Source organism: Cavia porcellus, unplaced genomic scaffold, assembly GCF_034190915.1.
Source record: "Cavia porcellus strain 051 isolate PalLab524CR breed Dunkin Hartley unplaced genomic scaffold, mCavPor4.1 scaffold_3, whole genome shotgun sequence".
In the NCBI taxonomy this organism is placed as follows: domain Eukaryota; kingdom Metazoa; phylum Chordata; class Mammalia; order Rodentia; family Caviidae; genus Cavia; species Cavia porcellus.
This window is the reverse complement of record NW_026947486.1, coordinates 120916348-120932573: the sequence shown is the minus strand read 5'-3', so window position 1 is coordinate 120932573 and position 16226 is coordinate 120916348. Positions and strand designations below refer to the sequence as shown.

At 38.1% G+C, this 16226-nt stretch overlaps 1 protein-coding gene across 4 annotated transcripts in view; it reads left to right on the top strand.

Annotated features, from left to right (window-relative positions):
- Positions 1–16226, top strand: part of Gab3 (GRB2 associated binding protein 3) — a 65410-nt gene that overhangs the window by 1564 nt on the left and 47620 nt on the right. The window lies entirely within an intron of this gene.

Sequence of the window (16226 nt, the reverse complement as noted above, 5' to 3'; positions counted from 1 at the left end):
AGGCTTGCTCTTGCTTTTATTTTTTTCAAGGCTAGGAGTAGCTTGATGGACCCTTGTTGTTTCTGATTCCCAATTGCTCTGCGACTCCAGCGCTCAGGGGGAACAAATCCAGCTCATCTGTGGCCATGCACCCCAAACGGCGGCTCCGCCTGCCTGCTGCTCATGTCTCCCTCTCACATCGCGGCCCCTGCTGTGACCAGGTTTAACCAGTACTTTTCGTTTCCACATTTCAGAATACACATAGTGGTAAAAGATGAAGAGTCAGAATTGTAAGACTTTCCTTTCATAGTGTGTGAACACTTGTAGAATTTGCAACGGAATCTTTTCCCGAACATGCACTTGCTCTGGATCCCTTTCCCCTTATCCCTAGGTGACACAGTGTCACACTCTTAAGTGCTCTGAAAAGGTTTTTTGTTTTTTGAACTGCCAAGCATTTTACAATGTTGTTGTACTTACTATGTAAGATATCAGACACGTAGAAATATGAACAATTCTCTTAGTAACTTCCAGCGCATCCTGTAAAGTGCTAAATACAAGGTCCTGCATCTCTACACCTGGGCAGCATCCCTAACACTGAGGAGAACTCATTGCCCCTCAGTGGAGGCAAGAAGAGAAAATACACTCCCATGCCCTGCACAGGCAGATATGGCCTTTGTTACAGAATGGTACTACCAATGCTGCAAATTCGCTGTGCGTTGTCAGACTGGCCTTCACATTCTAGTAGATGATTCAAAAAGATGGTGAACCCAGAGAACAATGCTTATTGAAACATTTTTCCCAGCCTTGGGTTTGTAACTTGTCCTGAGCATGCTAGCTTAGGAACATTCGTTAGTGTTTTGTCATTGGGAGAAGGGGCGGCTATGGAGACCTGTTGTAATATGTGAGTCAGTCACTCTTTATAGGTGGAAAGAGGCTGAAGCAAGAGCAGACAGCATGTAGCCTTGAGATATAGAATGTGTGATGCTATAGGAGACTGACACAAGAGAATCTTGATGTTACTTTACCAACATTTCATGACATAAACGTTGACATTTTGGCCTATGACTGGGAACGACTCTAAGAAAGATCATGGTCTTTTTGCTGTGAAGTGCCTATGCATGGAAAGAACTCAAAAAGAAGTCCATTTTCTCTCATCCCTAAGGACTACAGGAATCCTTTGTGCCACTAGGTGGCGATCGTGTGTCACTTCGACGGGGCCTGAGAGAGGCTGTTGTTCATAACTCTGTTAATGTAACTCTCCTTCCCAAGTAGTTTCCCCTTCCATCAATTTGAGTGTCACCTCTAACCAGGGCCCATATTTCTTGCCGGGAAGACAGAGAATAAAGACTCGATTCCACCCCTCAAGAAGTACAATTAACGCGTTTAACTAGTAGTGTAACAGAGCTAGTTTAGTGGAGCAACTTAGGACAATAACTGAGTTCTCAGTTGTTTGTGTTGGCAGAGGTCAGTGGGCCACACTCCATTGCAGTCTGTTTGTGGACAAAGCTTTTCTTCATGCACTTGATGCCATGAGGCAAGGCCATGAGAAAGTTATTTTATATTGCTGCACTTGTAAAAGATAATTCTTTTGCAATTTTGTAAAATATTTATTCTTATTGTAAAAATTTTAAAAATACAGGAATAAATAGAATTTGAAGTGAAAGACCCCTTCTCTTTCCCCTACACCCTCCCCTCCTCAGGGATAACAGCTGTTACATATCATTCTAGAAAAATTCCCAGAAAATACATATTTTTTCGCACAAATAGTATCCTATTATATGAATTGTCTTGCAGTTTGCTTTTTCCACAATCATCCTGGAGATCTTTCCAAATTAGTAAATGCAAAGGTTTTTTTTTTTGAGACAGGGTCTCACTATGCAGTTCAGACTGACCTTCAGCTCACTTTGTAGCCCATACTAGTCTTGAGCTCACAACAATCCTCCTACCTCAGCCTCCTGAGTGCTGGGATTACAGGCGTGAGCCACCACACCCAGTTCAAAATTGTTTTTTAATACTATTGTCTAATGTTTCCTGTAATGTATGCATTGTAATTCAATAATTTCTCTCTTGGTGAGCATTTGGCTTTTTTCCAATTGCTATAACAACAATGATTATTAAGTTATGAAATAGTTCACAATTTATTGAATGTACCAGATGTCATGCTAAAGATTTTGCTTCGATTCAAAACAACACTGAGAACTAGGTATTGTTTTTGTCACTGGATATAAGTTCTTGGTTGGATTATAGTTTTCTATCAGTCTATAAGTTTGCCTTTTCACTGTCTCTACAGTATCTTTTGTAGATACACATCTTTGTGAAATCCAAAATGCCATGTTTTGTCTTTTGTGGATTATGTTTTCAATGTCAAATCTAAGAAGTCTTCAGTCTAAGATTGTCAAGATTTTCTCCTGTTTTTTTTTCTTAAAAGTTTTATAATTTTACACTTTGTATTTAGATCTGTGGTCCGTTTTGATTTGATTTTGTAAAAGTTGTGAGGTTTACATCCTGGTTCATTTTATTCCACATAAACTCCGTCTGTTCTAATGCCATGTATTGAGTGAACTTCTTTACTCCTTTGATTTATTTTTGCAACCTTGTAAAACATCAGTTTGCCATATTTATGTAGGTGCATGTAGATTCTCTAGATTGTTCCACTGACCTGTTTGTTCATCTTTATGCCATTGCCACGCTTTTTGATGACCATAGGTTTATAATAATCTTGAAATCAAATTAAGTTTTGCAACTTTGTTTTTCTTTTTCAGAATTGTTTTGAACATTCTACACCCTTATCTTTTTTTGTTTTTGGTATCAGGATTTGAACTCAGGATCTTGCACTTGCCAGGCAGGTGTTTGTGCCACTGATGTATATCCCTGAGCTCCTTTTATTTTCTGTCTTTTTTGTTTGATTTTTTGAGGCACCCACCTTGTAGTTCAGACTGGCCTTGAACTCACTGTGTAGCACAGGCTGGCCTTGAACTTGCAGCAATCCTCCTGCCTCTGCTTCTGAAGTGCTAGGGTTACAGGCATGCATCTGTATCAATTTTATAATTAGTTTAATTGATTTTATTGCTCTTGTATCCTGAAACCTCCATAGAGGCATATATTAGTTCTAATAGCTTGTTTGTAGTTGGAAGCTTCTTTAAGATACATGTTGAACAGAAATGTCAAATGCAGATATCTTTCATTGTTTCTTGATCTTTGGGGTGATAAAATTTAATTTTTAAAAGTATGCTAGCTGTAGATTTTTTGTAGATGTCACTTACCAAATTGAGAAAGTTTCTCTGCATTGATAGTTTTGTGATTTTTTTTTTAAAAAGCATGAATTGGATTTTGTTAAATACTTTTTTGGCATCTTTAAAAATAATAGTATACTTTTTCCTTTTTAGTCTTACTATGGTGAATTATACTGATTCAATTTTTGATGCTGAATCAGTCTTGAACTCCTAGGATACACTTCATTTTGTTGTGATATATTACTGTTTCTGTATTGCTTGATTTGTTTTGATATTTGTGTTCCTGTTCATTAAATATAAGCTTCAGTTTTCCCTTTTATCTTTGTGTGGTTTTGATGTTAGCATAATTCTGACATGAAATGAAATGGAATGAGTGCCCTCTTCTATATTTTCTAAAGAATATTGGGACATTTATTTATTAACTACAAATTCTGTTTATTTTTTCTAATATTTTTTATTTAACAAAAATATGTGTATATATATATATATATATATATATATATATATATATATGGGGGAGATTAAGATGAAAGAGGACATAACAACACAGATCAGAACAGAACTATTTAAGCAACATAGTGTTTCACCACAGAATGACTATTCGGATTGTCCATATCTTCTTAAGTGAGATTCATTAGTTTGTGTTTTTCAAGAGTTTTATCTATCTTAGCTGTGTTTTCAAGTATATGAGCATTAATTTGTTCATTATATTCTCTCATTATTCTCTTCCTTTATTAGAACTTACACTGATGCCCCTTCTTTCATTTATGGTACTGTAATTTATGTCTTTGCTTTGTTCCAGATCAGTCTGGCTGAACTCCTGTTAGTCATTTATATTTGCTAAGAACTAGACATAGGTTTCATTGTTTTCTGCTTTTCTTCTGTTTTCATTAATTTATCCCCTTATCTTTATTATTTCCTTCTTTCTGATTGCTTTGGGTTTAACTTTAACACTTCTTAAGTCTAGGTTTTTTAAGGAAGAAATTTAAATTTACTGATAGGAGACCTTTCTCATTTTCTAATATAAGCATTTAATGATACAAATTTTCATCTAAGCACTGCTTTAGGTGCACCCCCGAAAACTGGCTATGTTGTGTTTTCATTTTGATTCATAATATTATTTAATTTCTTTTTGGAATTTCTTTTGTGACCCAAGAATTGTAAGTTTTTGTTTGGCTTCCAATATTGAGGAATTTTCTAGATGTCTTTCTGTTACTGCTTTATAATGAAATTACATTATGATATAAGAATGACCTATATGATTCCTATTCCTTAAAATGTATTAGATTAGTGAGGTGTGGTGGTGCATGCCTATAATCCCAGCACTGGGGAGGCTGAGGCAGGAGGATCTTTGCAAATCAAGACCAAAAGGATCTTTGCAAATCAAGACAAAAAGACCAAAAAATTATTATATTTATATTTATATTATGGTCCACTGTAGTGTCACTTGGAGAAGTTTACAATTATTATTCAACTTCCAGCACTCTTCACTACTTTGCATAGGTTCAAGGCTTGAAAACATTTCTCTGGCAAGTTGAGTAGTTATATCTTCTGGCAATGAATTTTCTCAGTTTTTTTCTGAGAATATCTGTTTCTTCCTCATTTTGAAAGATACTTTACTGGACATAGAATTGAGTGTTGATAAGGTTTTCAAAATTTTTTATTTCATTACCTTGAAGACATCACTCTGTTGTCTGCTGGCTTTAGATTCTCTACTAACGCCTTATATTATCCTTCCAGGATAGGGGATGCTGGCCAGAGCTTTTGCTCAGTGTTTCTGTGACCTTCAATGTTTTCCTCTGTTGATTTTGTTGTTTGTGGTGCTGGCAACTGAACCCGGGGCTTTGCTTGTGCCAGGCAAATGCTTGGCAATACAGTGCTAAACCTCAACCCCTGTCTTTGACTTGAGATTTTTTTTACTACACCCCCAGCAACATTTCAAAGCTGGCTTCATTCCGTGCTCAGTAGCCTAAGAAACACTTCATGGGATTTGTGGAGGAAAAGAGTGCAAAACCTGTGGCCCCTGATGGCTTCACTTTTTCCCACTAGACCACACGCAATCTCCAGCAGTTCATCAGCTATTCTAGCTGAACTCTTCTTCATGGTATTTGGTGGTCTTTGACCCAGGCAAGCAGGAGCACTTCTTATCTGTCCCTGAAGGCTCATGTGTCTTTGCAGATTTCAGATTCACAGGTTGCCCTACAACCTTAGGTCATTATGATTATTTGATTAATTGGCCACTTTACTATCCTGAAGTGACCTCTTGATATTTATGCTCTGAAATCTACACATTCTAATACTAGCATAGCCATTCTAGATTTCTTTTATATCAGTATTATTATTTTTTAACCATACTACTTTTAGATCTTTTGGTGTTTACATTTAAACTGATTTCCTGATAGGTAGCTATAATTGGTCTTGCTTTTCATAATGAATCTGACAATCTTTTCTTTTTGTTTAGACAAAACACTTTTAATGTGATTATTAATATTATTGATTTTCAATCTATTATCACTCATTTCCTTTTTTGTTTTTGGTGTGGGGATCAATCAGGACCCTACGCTTTCCAGGCAGGAACTTATGCCACTGTGCTAAATCCCCAGCCCACACTCATTTCCTTTATTATTTGATTCCTTTTATTTTCTTTTGTGCCCTGCTTTGGGTGAATAATTTTTATTATCTCATTTTATCTTTGCGGGCTGTATTTCTTTGTGCTTATTTTTTGTACAGTGACTGTTGTAGTACATGTCTTTAGCTAATCCCCTTCTACCTTACAGTGACAGACCTTTGCATACTGTGTAAACAACCTGTAAGAGTATGGCTCTATTTACCCTGCTCCAAACTTTGTGCTACTTTTGCCGTGCATGTAAAGTGCCATTTTTGCTTTAAACACTCGAATATCTTTTCAAAAACACTCCCTTCCTCATATGAGAGATTGAACCCAAGCCTTTGTACATGCTAGACAAGAGCTCTACCATTTTTATTTTGAAACAGAATCACACTGGATTGTTCAGGCTGGGTTCAGACTTGCAGTCCTCCTACCTCAGTTTCCTACAGTGCTAGAATTACAGGCATCCACTACTATTTCATCATTAGAATTTTAAAAGAAGAAAAATATATTTTATATTGCTCACATATTTACTATACCAAGTAGTCTTCTTTTCTTTCCAAACCTCCACATTTCTCTCTACAAGTGTGCTGGTGATGAATTCTTTCAACTTTTGTATGGCTGAGAAATATCTTTTCTATAAACTTTCATTTCCAAATGATACTTTGCTGGGCGAAAAATACTTGATTGATTTTTTTTCTTTGTGCATTTTAAGGATGTTATTCACTTTTTTCTCCTGTGAATTGTTTCTTTGCACATAATGTGCCTTTTTGCTCTAGCTGCCTTCAGCACCAGTTTTAAGCGATTTAACGCACTAGTATCAATTTCTTATGTTTCTTGTACTTGGAATTCATGGAGTTTCTTGACTTTATGAGTCTGTAACTGTGCCTTGGTTACACTTATATTTAAAGCATTTATTGTTTCTCCCCATTTCTTTGCATTTGTTTGGAGACTGTAGTTATGCCTATAATAGGCTGCTGTTTTCCTCTCCCTTGCTTTGCTCTGGTATCATTGTGGATGGGGTGTTGCGTGGTCTTTCCACTTCACTTATCCTTTTTTCCTGGCAGTGTATAACCTGCAGTCAGACTTGTGTAGACTTTATATCTAAAATTAAGATCTTTTATTTTTTTTGGCACTGGGAATCAAACTCAAGCAAATACATGCATGCCAAGAAGGCACTGTGCTACTGAGCTATATCCTCAGCCCTATATCTAAAATCTTATGGTTTTTATTTTATGTGTTTTTAATCGTTCATATCTTGCTTTACTATGCTTTACCTTGAATATATGCTTATTGTTGTAGTCAGGGGTTGTGTAGAGAACAATTAAAAACAATTGTTTTATGATGGTCACCCAGAGTTAACGCAAAAAACTACAGAAAATCTGTCCACAACACCAAAGACATAGACTATTTAGTCAAGGGCCTAAATCCCACAGCAATGTCCCACATGAGTCCAGATAGAAATCCAGAGCTCGTAACAATGCCTCCTACGAGTCCAACTGGAGGTCCAGAGCCCAGAAAAAGGACTCACGCCAGTCTCTTATAGATCCGTGCTGGAAAGGCCCAAAGGTCAGCGGTGGAAACCAGAAAGTCTACACCAGCAGAGTGAAGGAGCTGTGCTGGTGGGTTGAAAGTTTTACACTAGAGCCAAAAAGTCACACTCACAACAAAGACCAGAGCTGTCCTGAAAAGCACCACAGCCTCAGCGACACAGAGCCCCGAGCTCCTATAATGACAAGCACAGTAGAGTACCTGCCAAAAAGCCAGCACGACGAGTTTATCCTAGAGACCAAGCGGCACACGTCTTCCTCTCCAGAGCCAGGAAGCAATGCTTGATATGAGGACCAGAGCTTCTCCAAAAAAACCAACGGCTCAAACAGCAACTCATAGGAAAACCCACAATGCCTCAATGCCTCAATGCAGTAGCTTCTCCTTCTCCAAGTCTTTATTTATGCTCGCAGTTTTCATTAGGTGGAGCATCTATGCTCAGCGCCATGCTGATGTAATCCAGCTGGCGCTAAGTTGACCACCAGTTTTTTCTCATAACACTTATAGTAGCTGTTTTAATGTTCTTGTCTATTAATGCAAGGTGCAACAACTCCTCTTCTACTTTGGAACAAACAGCATGCATGCTCCGTATCACTAGCCTCCTGAGAACTTTACTTTGGGACCAGATCCTTGATATTTGTACAGTTAATTGCACATTTTCTGGCATGCAATGTCTTACTAAGCTTAGGTAGCCCTTACTTGGTGCTCAGCAGGTCTAGTTTATATATCACTAGTGTAGTGGTTACTAGTTTGGTGATCTGTGAGATATCTATGCAGTCCCTGCCTCTCCAGACTAGAGGGAACAGAGGTACAAGCATTTGCCAGGTCTGTAGCTGCATAGCAGGTGCCAGGGCTGTGTTTATTTGATGGAGGGACGAGACCGTGTCTAGAAGCACAGCTATAATTGGCACCATCTCTGGGTTATGTGTACAAAAATAGATTCTCCATGATCCATCCACCTGCGCAAGCCAGACACGCTTGTGGAATTTGGGCTGTGCTAAGAATGACCGCTTTTAAACCTTTCAAGTCTTCAATGGTGGCTAATCTCTGACATTTCCCTGGGGATTCAGTTTTGCTTTTAAACAACTCTTCTGGCAGTGGGTGTGGGAAATGTGTCTGACTTTTGCCTTCAAGCTATTGTAGCCCTTACTCCACAGGTAGGAAGGCTGATACAGGGATTTTGTTGGTTGCCAGAGAGATTTGTTTCAATTGCACGTTCAAACCTGGAAATATGTATGACTGCAGAGCCTCTGGGCCAAGTCAGTGATGGAATTTAGTGAAAACTTCATTTGTTCCTAGTCTCTCTTGATTCCCTTGGCCTCTGTGCAGTCTCCCCTTACTCCCATCACCAGCTCCAGGCAGCAACTGGGCTCTATAGATTTCCATTTTCTGGAAATGTAATGTAAGTGGAATCACAGAGTGTGTACTCCTTTGTGTCTGTCTTTTTTGTCTTAGCATTAGAGCTCCCCCCACACAGCAGCCAGTGGCCTTTCTGAAATTGTTTGAGGTGGATGCTGAGGCTACTGAATGCAAGCCGCCTTTATTTTGCAGGGCAGACATTTAGTGCTACATATCTGTCCCTTGGTGCTGCTTTAGTGGCATTCTGCCAATTCTGACGTGCTATGCTTTCATTTTTATTCACTTGGAGTTATTTTCTAATTTCTCCTGTAACCTATAAGTGTTTAGAAGTGTATTAATTTCCAATTATTTGGGGGATTTTCCAGATATGCTTCTGTTTTCTAATTGTAATCCAGTTTCGAAGTCAGACAACCACTTTGTAATTTCATTCCTTTTCCATGTGTTGAGACTGGTTCAGTGTACGCTATCACCGCGCACATCACGGCAACAGCTGGTGGGTGAGTTGGAGAAATGTGCTTGGTAGAATCCCAGCCCCTGCATCAGAGGAGAATGTGAAGGGCTGGTCTCGGTGCCAAGCATTAATAAGCAAACTGGTGGCACAGTGTAGATCTACTCTACAGATAGGTCTCAACTTTTCTCTCGTACTTATCATCATCATATTGTTTTACTTGATGTTCTCAGAGACTTTCTAGGGTCAGAATTTCAGTTCACTAATTTACCCTTCATTTGTAAACAGTCTTCTGTTCAGCCTATTAGCTGGTGGTCATGTTTTCAGTTTCTCAATTTCCTTTTCACATCTGCCCACCCATCTTTTCTGGGTATCTCACCATCCTGTGAGAATTTCCTCCAGCTTGTTTTGTATATCCTGACTAAGATAGTTAAAATAGTTAACTTTCTAGAAATCAGGAACAGCAAGTGCAGAGGTCCTGAGTCAGCAAGAATATATGTGCCATATACAAGGAAGAACTTTTTGAATTTTGAGTTTGTATTTCTTAAATACTTGATGATTCTTGGCTCATTGCTCATGTTTGTAATTGATGGTCTGGATCAGTGGTTCTCAATGAGGATAGAATTTTGCCCCCAGGCAGAGTAACCATATTTGGCAAAAAAAAAAAAAAAAAAAAGAAAAAGAAAAATACAAGTCCCTCCTTAAATTTTCATCAAGATAATAAATATATATCCATCAACAAATGAATGAGCAAAGAAAATGTGATATACTATACAGTGGAATACCACTCTGCCATAGAGGATAAACTTGAATCATTTTCACCTTGAGGAAAATGGATCCACTTTGAGGCCATTATGTAAAGTGAAGTAAATCAGGCCCACAAACTTAACTATCACTGTTTTCTCTTATATAAGAAACCGAAAGTATAATTATGCTAAACAGCTAAATAAAAGGTAGATAATAAGAAACAGGGAACTATATCTTTTGCAAAGGGGAAAGGAACCAAGAGGTGGGGGGAAGGGGAAGGGGACATAAAAAGAATGGAGAGTGTTATGTAATTTACCTACTCCTGCACAATGAATGTAATCATTATGTACTACAAACATGTACCAAGAAAAATGCAATTTTAGAAAAAGACAATGAGTTTAGTATGTTTACTCTTTCGAATGGGGAAATGTTTGGAGGCATTTTAAATGTTAAAACTTGTGGTAGGGATGCTGTTAACACCCCTGCAGCACCCAGGACAGTCCCTAGCATGGAGAATTCAGCCCCAAATAGTCATGATATCTAGCGTGAGACATTTTGTTCCATAGTGGACAGTGGGTTTCTTCAGTTTAAATTAGAACTCTGGTGACCAAGAGCCACTGGAATGACAGGCTTGTTTCCTGGGCACCCAAATGTCGCCATATTAGGAGAGCGTTCCTTCGTGGGTCCTGTTTCCTCTTCACCCTCTGAGACTTTAGCTCTGATTGACTCAGGAAACCTAAGATTTTGTGTTTTGTTTTGTTCTGCTTCTCTTCTCAGGTGGGAGATGCAGCTCTTTGTGTGCTCGGTGTTTTCAGCCTGCAGCTACTATAATACTGTGGCGAGTGCACAAAGACCTCAAGCAAAGTCTTAAAAGTGAACTTGCTGCGTGAAAGTGCGTGTGAATGTGTGGTATCAGGAGGCAGCCGCTTGTTAAGTGGCCCCATCAGTTTCCACTTGCTCCTCATCACCACCTCAAATGCAGTCAAATATTTTTATCTTTGCATTGTTGACAGGTATATTATTTTAATTAAATTTCTGCATGAGTGAGATTATCTTTTCATGTATCGAAGTCATTTGTCTTTGTCTCTAGAAAATGATCTTAAATGTAATCTGAATCTTATATGCTTCCTTAAGTCTGTTTTGGGGAACTTTTATTGATCTTCCTACCAATTTATATGTATTTTGTCTCAGTTTTTAAATTGCTATTGAATAGGTTATATCTTGACATATTTCAAAAATATAAACAATTAAATAGGCACTCAGGAATTTCATCATCACCATTCCCATCTTCAACTACCCCATTGTCCTTCATCTCTCAAGTAACTATATTTATTAGTTTTTATCCTTTACTTTTCCACTACCTCCATATAAATATAAGCACATGTATATGTATAGATTTTTACTCTCCCTTTGCTTATACTTTTTCTTATTCTTGTCAACTAAAAGTAGCTTATTATACCGACCACTCTGTACCTTAAGACTAAAAATATATACTTTAAAAGCTTATCCTAGAATTCTTTCCATGTCAGTGATCCAAGATCATTTTTGACAGTTGTATAATATTGTGTTGCGTGACAGTGTTATAGTTTATTCAGCCAGTTCTCTATTTTAGATACCTAGGTGCTTTCCATTCTGGATATTACAACCAATGCCCCAAATGTGTATATGAATAAGATATACTGACATTTTATGTTTTGTGTTGCTCAATTTGCAATTTTTGCAATCCGGCTGGTAGAAAGTAGTATTCCTGTGTAGTTTTAATGCAGATCTTTTATTTGAAAGGAGGTCGAACATTTCATTATGTATTCAACTGTGACATGCAAGTTCTTCCTCTATTTTTGGTGTCTTCAATCTTAAATTCTAGGAAAAAGAGAAGTCGTGTAGTTTTAGCAGGTTGTCCTTTGCATTTTGATTTTATATATTTTTTGTGTCTACTAAAATCTAGTATCTAGTAAGAGTTGTTAACATATGCTTTGTAGCTCCTAGATTTTACATCATGTTAGGAAGACCTTTTCAACTCCATGGTTATAAAGGAACTTGCCTATACTTTCTTCCAGTGCTTGTGTGGTTTTACTTTATTGGTTTTCATAAATCTGTGATCCATTTGGAGTTTTTCTGGTTGCAGATATAAAGGATGGGTCCAATATAGTTTTCTTCCAGATGTCTATACAGTTGTCCTAACATTACTTGTTAAAAGTTCATCTTGATAAGTTTGTATATTCAGTTCATGCCCAGTGTATTCACTTCCATTATTTGTAATTGGGGCTTTTTCTCCATTTGTATCTACTAACTGGCTGTTTCAGTACACAGGCAATTGCGTCTTCAACTGGTTTCTTCAAAAAACAGATTTTGAGCCTAAACTTTCTTGCCAGTGCACCATTAGCATCATAATATCGTTGCGGTGAGAATGAGAGAAAAAGGATAAAGGAAAAGAAAATACAAACTACCATTTTGTTGAATTGGTCACCACCTCCCAAGAACGTACAGGACCATCACACTTCATAATGCCCTTTTGCAACCAGAAAGGGAGAAAAATGTATTTTCCAGTTCCGTTATGCTCTTGTCTCTTCTTGTCACTCTGGGCAGCAGGTGGGAAAGCCAGGTACCATGCTCTGTGGCATGTGATCTTGCCTGAATCTTGAAGCAGTGGGAGGAGCAGAACTTTGGTGGATCAGTTGGGATGCACTGGACACAGGAGCTGCTGTGGTTTCTGTATGATAGAAGCTGTGCCTGAGTTCAGCCTTTACTGCAGGGAGGCCACACTAGTAAGGACGGAAGGGACTGTCAGCAAGCGTCATTGTTTCTCAGTGAGTGAGCAGCCACAACCTGCAGGGCAGACAGGGCCAGATCTATCCAGGGTGCATACAATTAGGTGCAGTATGACTTTCACATATTAATGTTAATCTTATATCCTCTTACCTTGAGATTCTCTGTTAATGCTAGTTATTTAGTTGATTCGTTTGTGTTTTCCAAGTATTCACTCATGTCATCTGAAAAAGAAGTAGTGTCACCACTTTTAAAAAGATTCCTCTTTCAAATATGTTGTTTAACAGTCCGGTGTAAAACAGTAGTTGATAATGGGATATCTTATTTTGATCTTGACTTTATAGGCATACCATCAATGTTTTCCTCTTAAGAAGGGTATTGCCTTTGGGACCAAAAATGAAAATATATATATACACATATATGTATCACACTAGTGAAGTATTTTACTGATTTCTGTATTACTGAATGTCTTAAATCAAAAATCATTGTTGAAGTTTATCAAAAGATTTTCAGGATCTCCAGAGATGATTATCTGACTTTTTTGCATTGAATCTAGTAAAACAATGCATTCTATTAATAGATCATCTAATATTGAACCACTCTTAAGTTTTTGGAATAAGTCTCAGTTGACCAGGGTATTTTAAATAATGTTGTTATTTATGCTCATATTTTATATTGGATTTTTTTGTCAGTATTCCTAAGTGAGATTGACCTTTTTCTGTACGACCCTTAGCATATTTTGACATAAATGTTATCCTTGGTTCATAGAACCTTTGAAAATTTTGCCATATTCTAGAACATTTTAAGCAAGGTTAAAGTTTAAAAATTTAGCACAATTCCCCTCTAAAGTTGTTCTAACTGTACTGGTTCTTTTTTGTATTTATATCTTTGTTAGCTTTCTCTGATTCTTTCATGGAAATTGATCTGTCTACCTCCTCTTGCGTCAATTTGGTGAATTACACTTTCCTGGAAAAATGCTATCTGTATCATCCTGGTTCTTGTTTCTTAGTGGCTTTTCTATTTTACTGATTCTTTTTTTGCAGTGATAGCTTTTTATTAAATAGTTCTACATTTTAATTTTCAAGCTCTGCAACCTCTCCTCTTATATTTATTAATCTTTTTCTTCTACTTTGGTGCATTTTAGGGACATGGAAACCTCAGTTGACCATACACTTTTTATATGTGTTACACGAGTCAGAGTTTTAATTTGCTTTAGGAAGCTGACCCTATCTGGCTTAGGCAGAAAGCTTTTTGTCAAAATGATATTGGGCAGATTACAGCAATGTTGAGAGGGCTGCAGAACCAGCTTTGAGGTTAAACAGCCAGGAAAAAACATCCCAAACCACAAGTCAGAACTAGCTCTGGTTAGAAAGCCACTGCCACCACTGCTTACTTGCTCCTTCCCTCTTCAGCCGCAAGGAGTGAGGCTATCTGAGTGATGACACTGTCTTTGCCATCTCCATGAGCCGCACCGAGAGTCTGTAAAGTCCCAACTCTCAACACATCTAGATAGTATGGTAGGGAAAACAAAGAGGAGAGAAAAAGACGAGCAGATGGATGGTTGGTCTGGTCCTTGATTCTTGTTCCCCTTTTGCTCCTCCATTACCTCAGATGGTCAGAGTTCTTTATCTGGTGAGGTGACCTAAAGCTTTATCCCTGAAGAGTGACATCTTGCAGGTGACAGGAGCTCTTCTGACATGTTGGAGGTTGGGAGATTAGAATCCCCCAAATGTCTTCAGTCCAATTTTCAGGACCGCAAGCATTCTCAAGTTAGCTCTCAGTTTCACATATAAAATGTGGTGGAATAATTTAACCACTTGGCTTAGTTTTGGGCTATCTCAATCTGTGTCTGTAAGATGGGAGATTCTCTTACCACTGGCATAGGAAGTCCAGGTTTTTGTCACGCTTTGACCCAAGATCTCTGCTCTTGTCATCTTTTTTTCTTCAAAAACAAATGGCTGCCTTGCAGTCTGAGAATACTCCATGGAATGATTGTATTCTTGTGGTAGTGACATTGGGCTTCCCCTCCTCCAAAACCCTTATTTTCATTGAGCACGTCATTTCAGGTAAATAGATGATTCTTGCTTCTATAATTGGAGTTGGTCTTTCTCCCAGGAACTTATAAGGGTGAGGAAATGCCCAAATAGAGAAAAAGAGTTACTGGCCACTGAGAGTCTGGACATCAGGATGATTGAGACAAATTTGCAAGATGTCCTTTCTTCTACTCCCCTCTCCCCCCGCCCGGGTAAAGATCTCTTACTCTAAAGTATTAATATGAATGCAGGAAAAGGGAAAATAGGAAATGATTTTAGGGAAATAATCAATGGAACAGTGATAAGGTATATGGGAGAGGCAGTAGTAGAGATTTTGAACTTAACAGGATTTGGGGATATTGAGAAGTGGAAATAGCCCTGGACAAATTGCACCAGCTCCAATGATGGCCACATTTTTGACCTATTGTTTTGATATCCAGTCACTTCTGATGACAGAAAAGTGATAATGCAATGTGTTTTCCAAATTATTATGCATTATTTTTCTCTCTGATTAAGAGAAACTGAGCCTCATACTGTCCCTTTAGAATACACAGAACACATCTAATTATTTTTCAGTTTGAAAGCCTTGCAACTAATCTACTCAAAAGGTTAGCAGTTTGCCCTTCCATTGCTTAGCATAGAACAGGGTTCAGAGTTCCTTCGCAGTTCTGTCAGTCTTCTCTGAACTGACACCAGACCTTAATAAAATACTCCAGACCTAGGCTGTCCTGGGCCAGGCAGAGTGAGATGAGCAGCTCTCTTCTGGACTCTGTGCTTCTGAGAAAGCAGCTGGGGAGTTCATTAGTGTTGTTCTGGCAGCCACGCCACACTATTGACTCACACCAAGCTTCCTGTCAAATGAACTTAGTTTTGCTCTGTGCTTTTGCTAATTTATCTATTCTCCACTCTATTCTTATGCTGTTGGTGTTTGGTTTAAGCCAAGGAATAGTGCCTTACATTATTAACGTTAAAATTCATCTTTCTTTTTTCAATTGTTTTTTCTTGTCAGTCTGCCAAGGTCTTTTTGGACCTTGACTGTTTCATATTGCCACTGTGAGAGGGAGCATGAAAGGTTTGCTTTTGTGGGAGACTGTTGTTTCCCCCTTTTTCTTTCCAGAGCTCAACCATTAGAGAACTGACAAAGCATGTGGAGGTAAAAGAGCTCTTTCATCACTGAAATAAAAGCTGAATTGGAAAAAGCCACTTGTCCTGAAGTCCGATGGGATTTCCTGTTCTTTCTGGTGAAGCTGGTTCCTAATATTAGTAGCTCAGGAAGAAATAAGTGGGGCGCACATTGAGAAATGTGGCAGTAATGAGAGAAGAGAGGTGAGATAGGAGCTGACAGTCAAAGAGAGTTAAATCGAGAGGGAAACATTTGACTCATTTTCAAGGTGTAGCAATCAGAAAGTCAGTGACCAGTAATCAGATCTAGGCCCAAAAGAAATACTGTACAGCCAAGTGATGAGAAAGAACCAAAATTAACAATTTCCAAAGGGATAGCTGCA